Genomic DNA, 10,418 nt, shown 5'->3' on the forward strand with positions numbered 1-10,418 from the left:
CTACCATTTAGTGAGATCTGTGTCCCATGGCTTCAATAGGGACAGCATAATTCTCTATAGCATGGGGGTTAGAATATGAGTTTTGGAGTCAGATCAGTTTTGTCTGAATTCCACTTATGCCACATCCAAGCTTTGACCTTGGTTGTATTCCTTCTTGAACATCAATGTTCTTTTTTTGTAGAATGAGGATGGTGAGAGAATCTATCTTCCTGAGCTGTTGTGAAGATTAAATATACAGTGCATAGTGTTGCAGCTGGTACAAAAAGTGCACCATAAATAGCACTATTACAATCATCATTATTATCTTATTATCATAGTTCGCATTACGTACATTAGCAACCACCATAAGACCAGGGTGAGAAGTTATGTCTGAAATTTCCTTAGGGACTGTAGTTAAATCTCACTTAAGTATACATGGTGTTCTGTGCAGGTTGCTTTGAGGTACTTTAAGTGCGAATAACACAGGCACCCGCTTCTTAAAAATAGCAAGTACGTTTACTTAAACACAGGCATCTCGGCTCCTGGGGAAATACTCTTTCTGAAGAAAAATGTGCAAGCCATAGCTGTCTTGGGTGATTCTTAGGAATAAGAGAACGTACAGCAACAAAATGAAAGTTCTAATGCAGAAGGATTTAGCATTGTATATACATTTATTTAAAGAAAGCTTATTCATTGCAATCATTTTTGAGCCATGCTCTAGTTCCAACCAAGTGCTAGAATGCATTTACTGTCCCCAGCCTGCTGAGTTTCCCTTTGAAAGTTCCAACTCGGCCCTTACTGGAATGAATGCCAGAGCTTGAAGGCAAAGAGTCTGAACCCCCTGATGCCAGGTTATTCTTGGCAAGAACCCACCTTGGCCCAGATGGAGTCCTGAGGCTCTGTCCTCTTTATTCAGGGCTGGGGCCAGGAGAGATGTCTTCTGCATGGAGTTATGCAGACAGGGCAATCTTACCTGGGCACTCCCAGGGACTGGGGCCGTCTTGTGGATAATGAAGGCCTGGGGAGGGATCATTATCATTTTCACTTTTTTTTCAACAATATTACTCTTTAACAAAAAATGAAGTTCCCCAACACCTAAGACAGGTGACAATGGATTTGCTCTGTTTGAAAAGGATGTATGTGGTATAAAAGACCCTTAGAGGCTGTATTTTTCTAGATGTCACTGCCACCTTCCTCCCATACACATACACGTATAGAGTCAGTGGTCTCTGTAGTTTGCCACCAAGAATCCCAAGGCTCCTTTGAACATCGTTTAAAAATCACTGCACTAAATGATTTCTAAAGAAGCTCTGGTGGCATAGTAGTTAAGCATTCAACTATGAACTGAAAGGTTGGCGGTTCGAACTCACCAGCCACTTCGTGGGAGAAAGATGTGGCAGCCTACTTCTGTAAAGATTACAGTGTTGGAAATCTCATGGGGCAGTTATACTCTGTCCTAGGGTCTCTATGAGTTGAAATCAACTCGATGGCAACGGGTTTGGTTTTTCTGGTTTTAAATGATCTCTAATGCATAGTCAGCTCCTGTTTTCCATTATACCAGTGAAGCAAATATGGCTTTGAGGGGGATGAATAGGAGTTACGTGCGCTGGGGTGAGGATGAAATAGAGTCTGTAAGAGAAGCCAAGGCTCAGAGAGAGCCTAGGGTAGAAGCAGAGAAAAAGCCGAGGGTCCGGGAAAGGGTGAGCATCAGTGGGACAGGTCGGGAGCCTCTTTAAGAGCAAAGGAGGCAGTAGGACACTGATTCTGTTCTCTGAGTCCTGAAACAAATGCCATGAGCTCGCCAAGGAGGCGTTTATCACCCAACCCTGGCTTGGAATTGTTCACGTGCCTCAATGTACCAAATATGTTTCCCACGCCCGGGCCAACAGAACATTTGTCCTCTGTGGTTTGATTCCCACGTAAGCCAGTAAGTGGGCCTGGGAGGTTGGCACAGGGTCGGACCAAGTTTTCATCCACAGAAGTCCAACTAGGACCCAACAACCCTGGGCCCTTGAATTACTTATTATTTACATCTATAAAGTGTGTGTTTGAGAGCATATTAGAAACGTCTAGTACTTCCTGTGGTGTTAGTGAAGAATACCAAATATACCGTGGACTGCCGAAAGGACGAACAAGTCTGTCTTGGAAGAAGTACAGCCAGAGTGCTCCTTGGAAGCAAGGATGGCAAGATTTCGTCTCACGTACTTTGGAAGATGTGTTATCAGGTGGGACCAGTCCCCAGGGAAGGACATCATGCTTGGTAAGGTAGAGAGAGGGCCAGCGAAAAAGGGGAAGACTCTCAATGAGATGGATTGACACAGTGGCTGCAACAATGGGCTCAAACATGGTAACAATTGTGGGGATGGCGCAGGACTGAGCAGTGTTTTGCTCTGTTGTACTTAGGGTCACTATGAGTCAGAACAGACTTGATGGCACCTACAGCACCAACAGTACTTACTCTCAGCCCTGGGATCTATAAGTCTGACGTTCAACCAATCAAAGATCCTCATTGACTAATCTTTAGAAAGCCTGAGTCTTAGAGAAACGATTGGTTTAGATAAAAATGGGGGGAAACATCCAGTAGAAATTGGGTTAGGCAGAGTCTGGCAGGATTAGAATATTTAGGGAAAAATAATCCTAACCACTTTTTTAAAACCAAACCCCCAAAATTCCACAAAAAACAAAAGCACCCCTTCCTCCTCCCAAATGTCGTAAATTTCACTTAAGGTATTTATCTATTTAAAGTTTTAGATTTATAAAACTTTTTTCACAGTCTCTAGTAAAGCCTGCAAGATGCTCTTCTCCGTGATTAAAATATGCATCTCTCTGGCTGGGAGGAAGTGAGGCCTCCAAAGAAGCTTTCAAACCATGGAGACTGAATTTAAAAAGCAATTTCATGTAGAAGTTGTGCTTTCTAACTCCAAGCCTCTGACTCCTGTTTTTAATTCCTTTTCCTCTCATCTCTGAAATATCTTGGGAGTGCAATCTCTGGGCTGCTCTGTCCAGTTCTGTGTAAACAGGAGATCAAGGGGTCATGGGAGGGGGAGGGACAAGAGCATAATCTCAGTATGGGGCACAGAGGAGCTGCTTCACTAGGCCTTCCAGCCACTGAAACTCCCTGAGAAGGAGCCCTACCTGGGGACAGTACCAGTGAGTTCACTTCCTTTTCCTCACGTACAGGTTGGTGTGGTAATTTGCACCTAATCACCAATTTCCATCTTGGAGTCTGGACTTGGGGCGGTGAATTTAGGTGGTACATTTGCTTCCGTGTGGAAGTCAGGGGGTTGGAAGAGGGGAGGTGGGAGGGCAGGAGGAGAGGTAAGGGGTGGGTTGGATTTGTAAGGCAGGTGAGGTAACTGAGGTGGCTTTTCCAGGTTCTAAACATCCCCTAAGTAACAAAATTGGGTTACTCAGAAGGGCCCACCTAAGAAATTCCACAGGCACCAGCAAGTCTAGTTGGGATGCTACTCCGGAGCCAGCAGGGACCTGGCTGCCTCTGTCCCGTTCCTTTCTCCTTAGACTACGAAGTGGAGTAGTGAGTGCAACTGTGTGGGCGCCCTGTGTGCCGCCTCTGCGAGGGTGCAGGCACCAGGCATCTGCTCTCGCCGCCTGCTCAAAATAGACTGTCTCGCTGTGATGGACTAATCCTTTGGCTTGGATCCTGCTCCGGTCACCAGCTCACAGCGGCCTGCTGGGAGGTGGGGGAGGGGAGGGGGCACTTAACTCATTTGGCATGTCCCCCCTGCTCTCCACAGAGGTGTCCTGCGCAGTTGCTCAGCCCTTAGGTAGAACCTGAGATGGGGCTGGCAGCTGGACGGGTGGGAGCCTCCAACAAGGAGATTGTTGCTTCCTTTTAAGTGGCTCATGTACCCCTGGGGGCAGAGAACCAAATTAAGGGAGCTCTTACTTTCTCTGAGATGCCCTGGTTAAAGCGCTCGGCTAGCCAAACCGGTCAGGGGTTCAAACCCACCAGGCTTCCTTCGCTCTTCCCCAAAGCTGTGACAGTCTGCTTCCATAATGATTACAGGCTTAGAAAGCCTGTGGGGCAGTTCTACTCTGTCCTATAGCGTCACTGTGAGTCGGAATCAACTCAACGGCAGTGGGTTTTGGTTTTCCTTACTCTGATCTCTCTGAGCGTTTATCTTCTATTTCCCACTTAACCTTTGCAAATTTCAACCTCCTTCTCTGTAAAATGGGTGTAATTATGCTACTTACCTTGTACCAAAAAACCAAACCCTTTGTGGTCCAGTAAATTCTGACTCGTAGCGACCCTATAGGGCTAGTACTGTGACTAAATGAGTTAATATACATAAAGTGCTTCAAAGTGTGCTGAGTCTACAATAGGTGCTTTGCAAATGTTAGCTAGGATTCATTATTATTCTTCTCTTATAATACATATAGCTTCTCATTTTATTTTATAAAAATTTGTGTGCATTTATAATCTCTGTTAAAAAGCCCCTTATGCAAGTGTTTAGGTCACTCACTTAATGTAGCACTCTTCATCCACCACCACGACCAGTAACAGCTGGAGTTGAGTTCACTGCAACTCATAGCGACACTGTATGTTTTTTGTAGGGTTTTCAACGGCTGATTTTTTCAGAAGTAGATTGCCAGGCCTTTCTTCAAGATGTTCCTGGGTGGACTTGAACCTCCAACCTTTTGGTTAGCAGCCGAGCTCATTAACTGTTTGCACCATCCAGGGACTCCATTCTGCTCATAAAACAAAACAAACAAAAACCACATTGCCATCAAGTCAGTTCTAATTCATGGTGACCCCATGTGTTACAGAGTAGAGCTGCTCTGTAGTATTTTCTTGGCTGTAATTTTTATGGAAGCAGATCACCAAGTCTTTCTTCCTCAGTGCTGCTTGGTGAGTTCAAACTGTAAACCCTTAGGTTAGTACGTGAGCACAAATTGTTTATGCCACATGAAGACCTAAAAAAAAAAAAAATACCATTGTCATCAAGTCAATTCCAACTCATAGCGACCCTATAGGAGAGCGTAGAGCTGCCCCATAGGGTTTCCAAGGCTGTAAATCTTTATGGAAGCAGATTGTCACAACTTTCTCCTGCTGACAGGCTGGTGGGTTCAAACCAACAATCTTTTGATTATCTGTTGGGCACTTAACCACTGTTCCACCAAGAACCTCAGGCAGCTTTAAAATTGAATATTCCAAAGTAAATTCTGTTGCTCTTTACCTCTTGAGATCATTAAGGTTTTGTGGTTGTGTGTCAACTTGACTGGGCCATGATTCTCAGTGGTTTGGCAGTTAGGATGTAGTTTGGCAGTCGTACGAGGATGTGATCATTACCATGATGAGATTTGGTGTAATGTGATCACCTCCATGATGGGATCTGCTGTGAGTAGCCAGTCACTTGAAAGGGAGTTTCCTTCTGATGAGATTAACCCAGCTGTGTCTAAAGACCCTTTGTCTGATATAAGCAGACATTCTGGCAAGGTTTGCAGCTTTTGTTTGCTTTGGATCCTGTAGCTGGCTCCTGTTCATCTGACCTCCGATTCTTGGGACTTAAGCTAACAGTTTACCTGCGGTCTTACCTGCCAGTCTTGGGATTCATCGGTCTTCACAGCCTGTGAGCAAGAGCCTTGCTCTCTGACCAGCTGATCTTGAGTTTGCCAGCACCCATGGCTACCTGAATCAGGAAAGGTCTCCAGCCTGACCCATGAACTTGGGGCATTCCAGCCTCTACAACAGCATGAGCCATTTCCTTGATATAAATCTCTCTATATATATATTTCTATGCTTTACTGGCTTTACTTTTCTAGAGAACCCAGCCTAAGGCATTTGGTACTGAGAGTGGTTATAGGGAAACAAAATTGTAAGGATGAGTTTTCTAAATTGATTCTAAAGTCTGTTTAGTCTTCAAGATGTTGATGACTCTGTTTCTAGTAGTAAATAAAAAAACAAAATAGGGTGCTGCTAATCCATGGCATGAGATGGCAATAGAAATATGCAAAATATCACCACCAATAGATAGGTATTGGTGAAAAGTAAAGCTCTGGGTGATCAAATGTTTGATACTTTCTACAATTTTTTCATAATGAGAAGTAAAAGGAAGCTGGTTGATTGGTCCTACTTTTGCTAGACAAACTGGTGAAAGAAAGAGATGAGCTCAGGGCTTCAAAGTCAAAGCTCAAGTGCTGCATAAATAACTTCAAAGTTTCTACTAGTGCCATGAAAGAAAGCCTTATTTCTTGTAGTAACAGAGTTGATATTGCCAAAAACCAAACCCAGGATCTTATCATAAGAGTGGCTAAATTACAAGAGCAACTCAATTCCCAACCTTGAGTGGTGCCTGATGTTAAAGTGAGGGCATTGATGGGGAAAAATGGGATCCTGAAACTTGGGAAGGAGACGTATGGGCAGATAATCAGGAAGCTGGGACACTGAGCCCCTAATTCTGTTGAATCACTCCTGCCCACAGAACCAATCCTCTCACTTCCATCTGAAAAGATCATGCCATCTTTGCTAAACCACCCTCCCCAGTAAAACCATTAGCCCCTCCACCCCCTTCTGATGAGATTAACCCAGCTGTGTCTAAAGACCCTTTGTCTGAGTAATTGTCTGGGGCCTCACCTGAGGCAGATGCCTTACAAGACTTTGCTGAATGTTCTCAGAAAACATCTCTATCACCCATTTTGGCTTCTAGACCTGTAACTAGACTTAAGTCTCAGCAAGCCCCAAAAGGTGTAGTACAAAGTGTGGCCCAGGAAGAGGTACGCTACACTCCAAAAGAACTGATTGACTTTTCTAATATGTACAAACAGAAACCTGGGGAATATGTTTGGGAATGACTATTAAGGATGTGGGATAATGGCACAAGGAACATAAAGATGGATCAGTCTGAGTTTATTGATATGGACCCACTAAGCACAGATTCTTTATTCGATGTTTAGCTCAAGAGGTTGGAAAAAGATCTAATAGTTTATTTGGTTGGGTTGCTGAAGCATGGATTACGCAGTGGTCTACACTAAATCAAGTTGAAGTACCAGACTTGCCTTGGTATACTGTAGAAAAAGGTATCCAAAGGCTTAGGGAAATTGGCATGCTAGAGTGGATTTATCAGGTTAAACCCACAGACCCTCACATGGAGTGCCCAGAGGACACAACTTTTACCGCAACTGGGAGAAACAAATTTGTGAAGGGAGCCCTAGCATCCTTGAAGACTGCTGTGATTGCTATTTTATGGAAGTCAGATTTGACAGTGGGAACTACCCTAACTAAATTAAGATACCTAAGTATAATTGGGCTGATTGGATCTCATAGTAGTAGGGGCAAATTAGCAGCACTTAATGAACAAACACAAGGTGGGCAAGGTTACCATAATGGACAGCAAAATCAAAGCAGCAATCAGAATAGTCTGACTCATGTGGACTTAAGGCGTTGGCAACTTAGTCATGGTGTCCCTAGGAGTAAAATAGATGGAGTCTTGGACATCTAGTGCTGCTATAACAGAAATACCACAAATGGATGGCTTTAACAAAGAAAAGTTTATTCCTTCACAGTTGAGTAGACTAGAAGTCCTAATTCAGGGCACCAGGGGAAGGCTTTCTGTCTCTGTTGGCTCTGGAAGGTCCTTATGATGCATCAGTCTTCCCTTGATCTGAGAGCATCTTAGCACAGGGACTTCAGGTCCAAAGGACACACTCTACTCCCAGCACTGCTTTCTTGGTGGTATGAGGTCCTGATTCTCTCTGCTTACTTCTCTCTTCCACATCTCAAAAGAGATTGGCTTAAGACACTATAACTGCCAGTAATCCATCGTATGACATCATAGTGGCAGAATTTATAACACATAGGGAAATCATGTCAGATGACAAAATGGTAGATAATCATACAATACTGGGAATCGTGACCTAGCCAAGTTGGCAGACATTTTGGGGGGACACAATTCAATTCATGACAGATGGGACATCTACTAAATATTTACTTGACCTGTGCAAGTGGATGAATTCTAGGTCAAGTGAACAGCAATCTAACTTGAGTAGCCAGAATAGAGAGTCACTGACAATCAATTTCCAGATTGGAGCAAATTTACAGACCCACAATCCCTTGAGTGAAGGGGAGGCCAGGTCCCCTTGAGGAAGGACTCCACTACACTGCCGAAAACTTACACTGTTAATATTTTTCCCAGCCTTCCCCGAAGAGATATATGGCCTTTTACAGGAGTGACTATTCACTGGGAAGAAGGAAATAATCAGATTTTTCAGGGATTACTGGATACTGGGCTGACACTAATTCTAGGAGACCCAAAATGTCACTGTAGTCCACCAGTCAGAGTGGGGGCATGTGGAGGTCAGGTTATTAATGGAGTCTTAGCTCATGTCCATCTCACAGTAGGTTCAGTGGGTCCCTCAACCCATCTGTTAGTGATTTCCCCAGTTCCAGAATACATAATGGGGATAAATATTCTCAGCAACTGGTGAAACTCCCACATTGGATCCCTGACAAATGGAGAAAGTGCTATTATGGTAAGAAAAGCCAAGTGAAAATCACTAGAACTGCTCCTACCTGGAAAGTAGTAAACCAAAAGTAATACCACATTCCCGGAGGGATTGCAGAGATTACTGCCACCATCAAGGACTTGAACGATGCAGGGGTGGTGATTCCCACCGCATCCCCATTCACATCGCCTGTTTGGCCTATGCAAAAAACCAGATTGATCTTAGAGAATGACGGTGGATTATGAAAATTTAACCAGGTGGTGACTCCAATTGCAGCTGCTGTTCCAGATGTAGTTTCATTGCTTGAGCAAATTTGTATATCTCCTGGTACCCGGTGTGCAGCTGTTGAGCTGACTAATGCCTTTTTCTTCATACCTGTTTTGAAGGACCACCAGAAGGAGATTGCCTTCAGCTGGCAAGGCCAGCAATACAACTTCATGTCCTACCTCAGAGCTACATCAACTCTCCAGCCCTATGTCTTAATTTATATTTATATGCTCCACTGGTTTTGTTTCTCTAGGGAACCTAGCCTAAGACACCTCCTGTCTTAAAAAGGGGGACATATTCTTCACCAGTGGGTAATCCTGAAGGGCCACAACAAAATGATATCTATTACCGATTCTTTGATTTTCTTCTTGGCACGTTAGTTCTGAAGCTTAGGAATGACCACAGTCAATTCGAAAGTGTTGCTCAGGGACCCACACCAGGGTCATCCTGTGTTTGGAGGGCTGGTTGGAGACTGGTCAGAATGGCAGGGTTTGAGTCCATCCTAGGTGTGGCCTTGAAGTTCTATTCAAGATTTGTTCTTGCCAGTCTCCTAGGACTGGCCCTTAAGTAACCTGATCTTGGAGGAAGAAGCAGAGAGTTATGCACCCAACACTTACTAAAAAGTTTATCCTTTCAGTGGGGTAAACTTCCTCCTTCCCTCACCATCTTTTTTCACCCCATCCAAAATGAGCAAGGAGGAAAGAGCCTGTCTGTAGTTGGTAGTAAACGTTCTAAACCTAACTGTGGAGATCTTAAGAGATACCGTAAAAAGGCCCTAGGGATCCCCTGAATGAATTCTTTAGGAATATCCAGAAGAGATTGCCTGCATCTAGCAAGCAAGAGAACCAGAAGGAGCAGCTTTGGGTTGGGTGTATGAACACTGTTTAGTCTCACACAGTGAGCATTTTGCTATTTTTGTATGGAATATTCTCACAAGCTCATGGGAGGGTATAAGACTTCTTCAGAAAGCAATAATTCACCTTGTGGAAGACTAAAGTTCACTTTGGGGGACCTTAAACAACCTTTGGCCCTGGCTCAGGAGGCTGGGGAAAGAAGAGGGGTTGTGTGATCCTGCGCAGCAAAAACAAAAAGCCAGAGGCAGGTGATTAGCATGATGGCTGAAAAGGCCAGTAAGGAAAGATGGCCCAAAGGCTTGAAGATTATGAGAGCATCAAATGCTGTTGGAATGGGTCAGGGGACAAAAGGCAAGTTCCAGCTCTGGCCCCGACCCTTCCCCTGAACTGAGTAGTTTCTGTCCCAAACTGACCTTCAATTTCACACAGTTTGGTCTTCTAGAATGGGGTTTGTGTAAATTCCCAGTTAGCTAGAAATTACAGATGAGTCATTGCGTATAAAGGGCTGTACCCTTTGTGCCACCTTGGGCAGGCACATTCTGCTGAGCAGGCTCAACTCCGTGGGTGACAAGTCGATTCCTTCTCGTGGAGACTTCCTCCCCCTGGGGCCTCTGCAGAGATGAGGGCAGGGCAGTATGTTGGAGCTGGGGAATGTGAGCCTGATCTGAGAAGCTGTGACTTTTGCTACCTCATGTGGAATTAGATGTAAAGATGGTGCCCTGACAGGTGTTCTGGACCCATTCAGGCTCTCAGGATTAGCTTTATGCACACACGGACACACACACACACCTCACAGCATCTAAGATTAGCTTCTGAAGCCCAGCCTGTCCTGGAGGAGGATGGAATCGCCCACTA

Source organism: Elephas maximus, chromosome 10 (genome assembly GCF_024166365.1).
Source record: "Elephas maximus indicus isolate mEleMax1 chromosome 10, mEleMax1 primary haplotype, whole genome shotgun sequence".
In the NCBI taxonomy this organism is placed as follows: Eukaryota; Metazoa; Chordata; class Mammalia; order Proboscidea; family Elephantidae; genus Elephas; species Elephas maximus.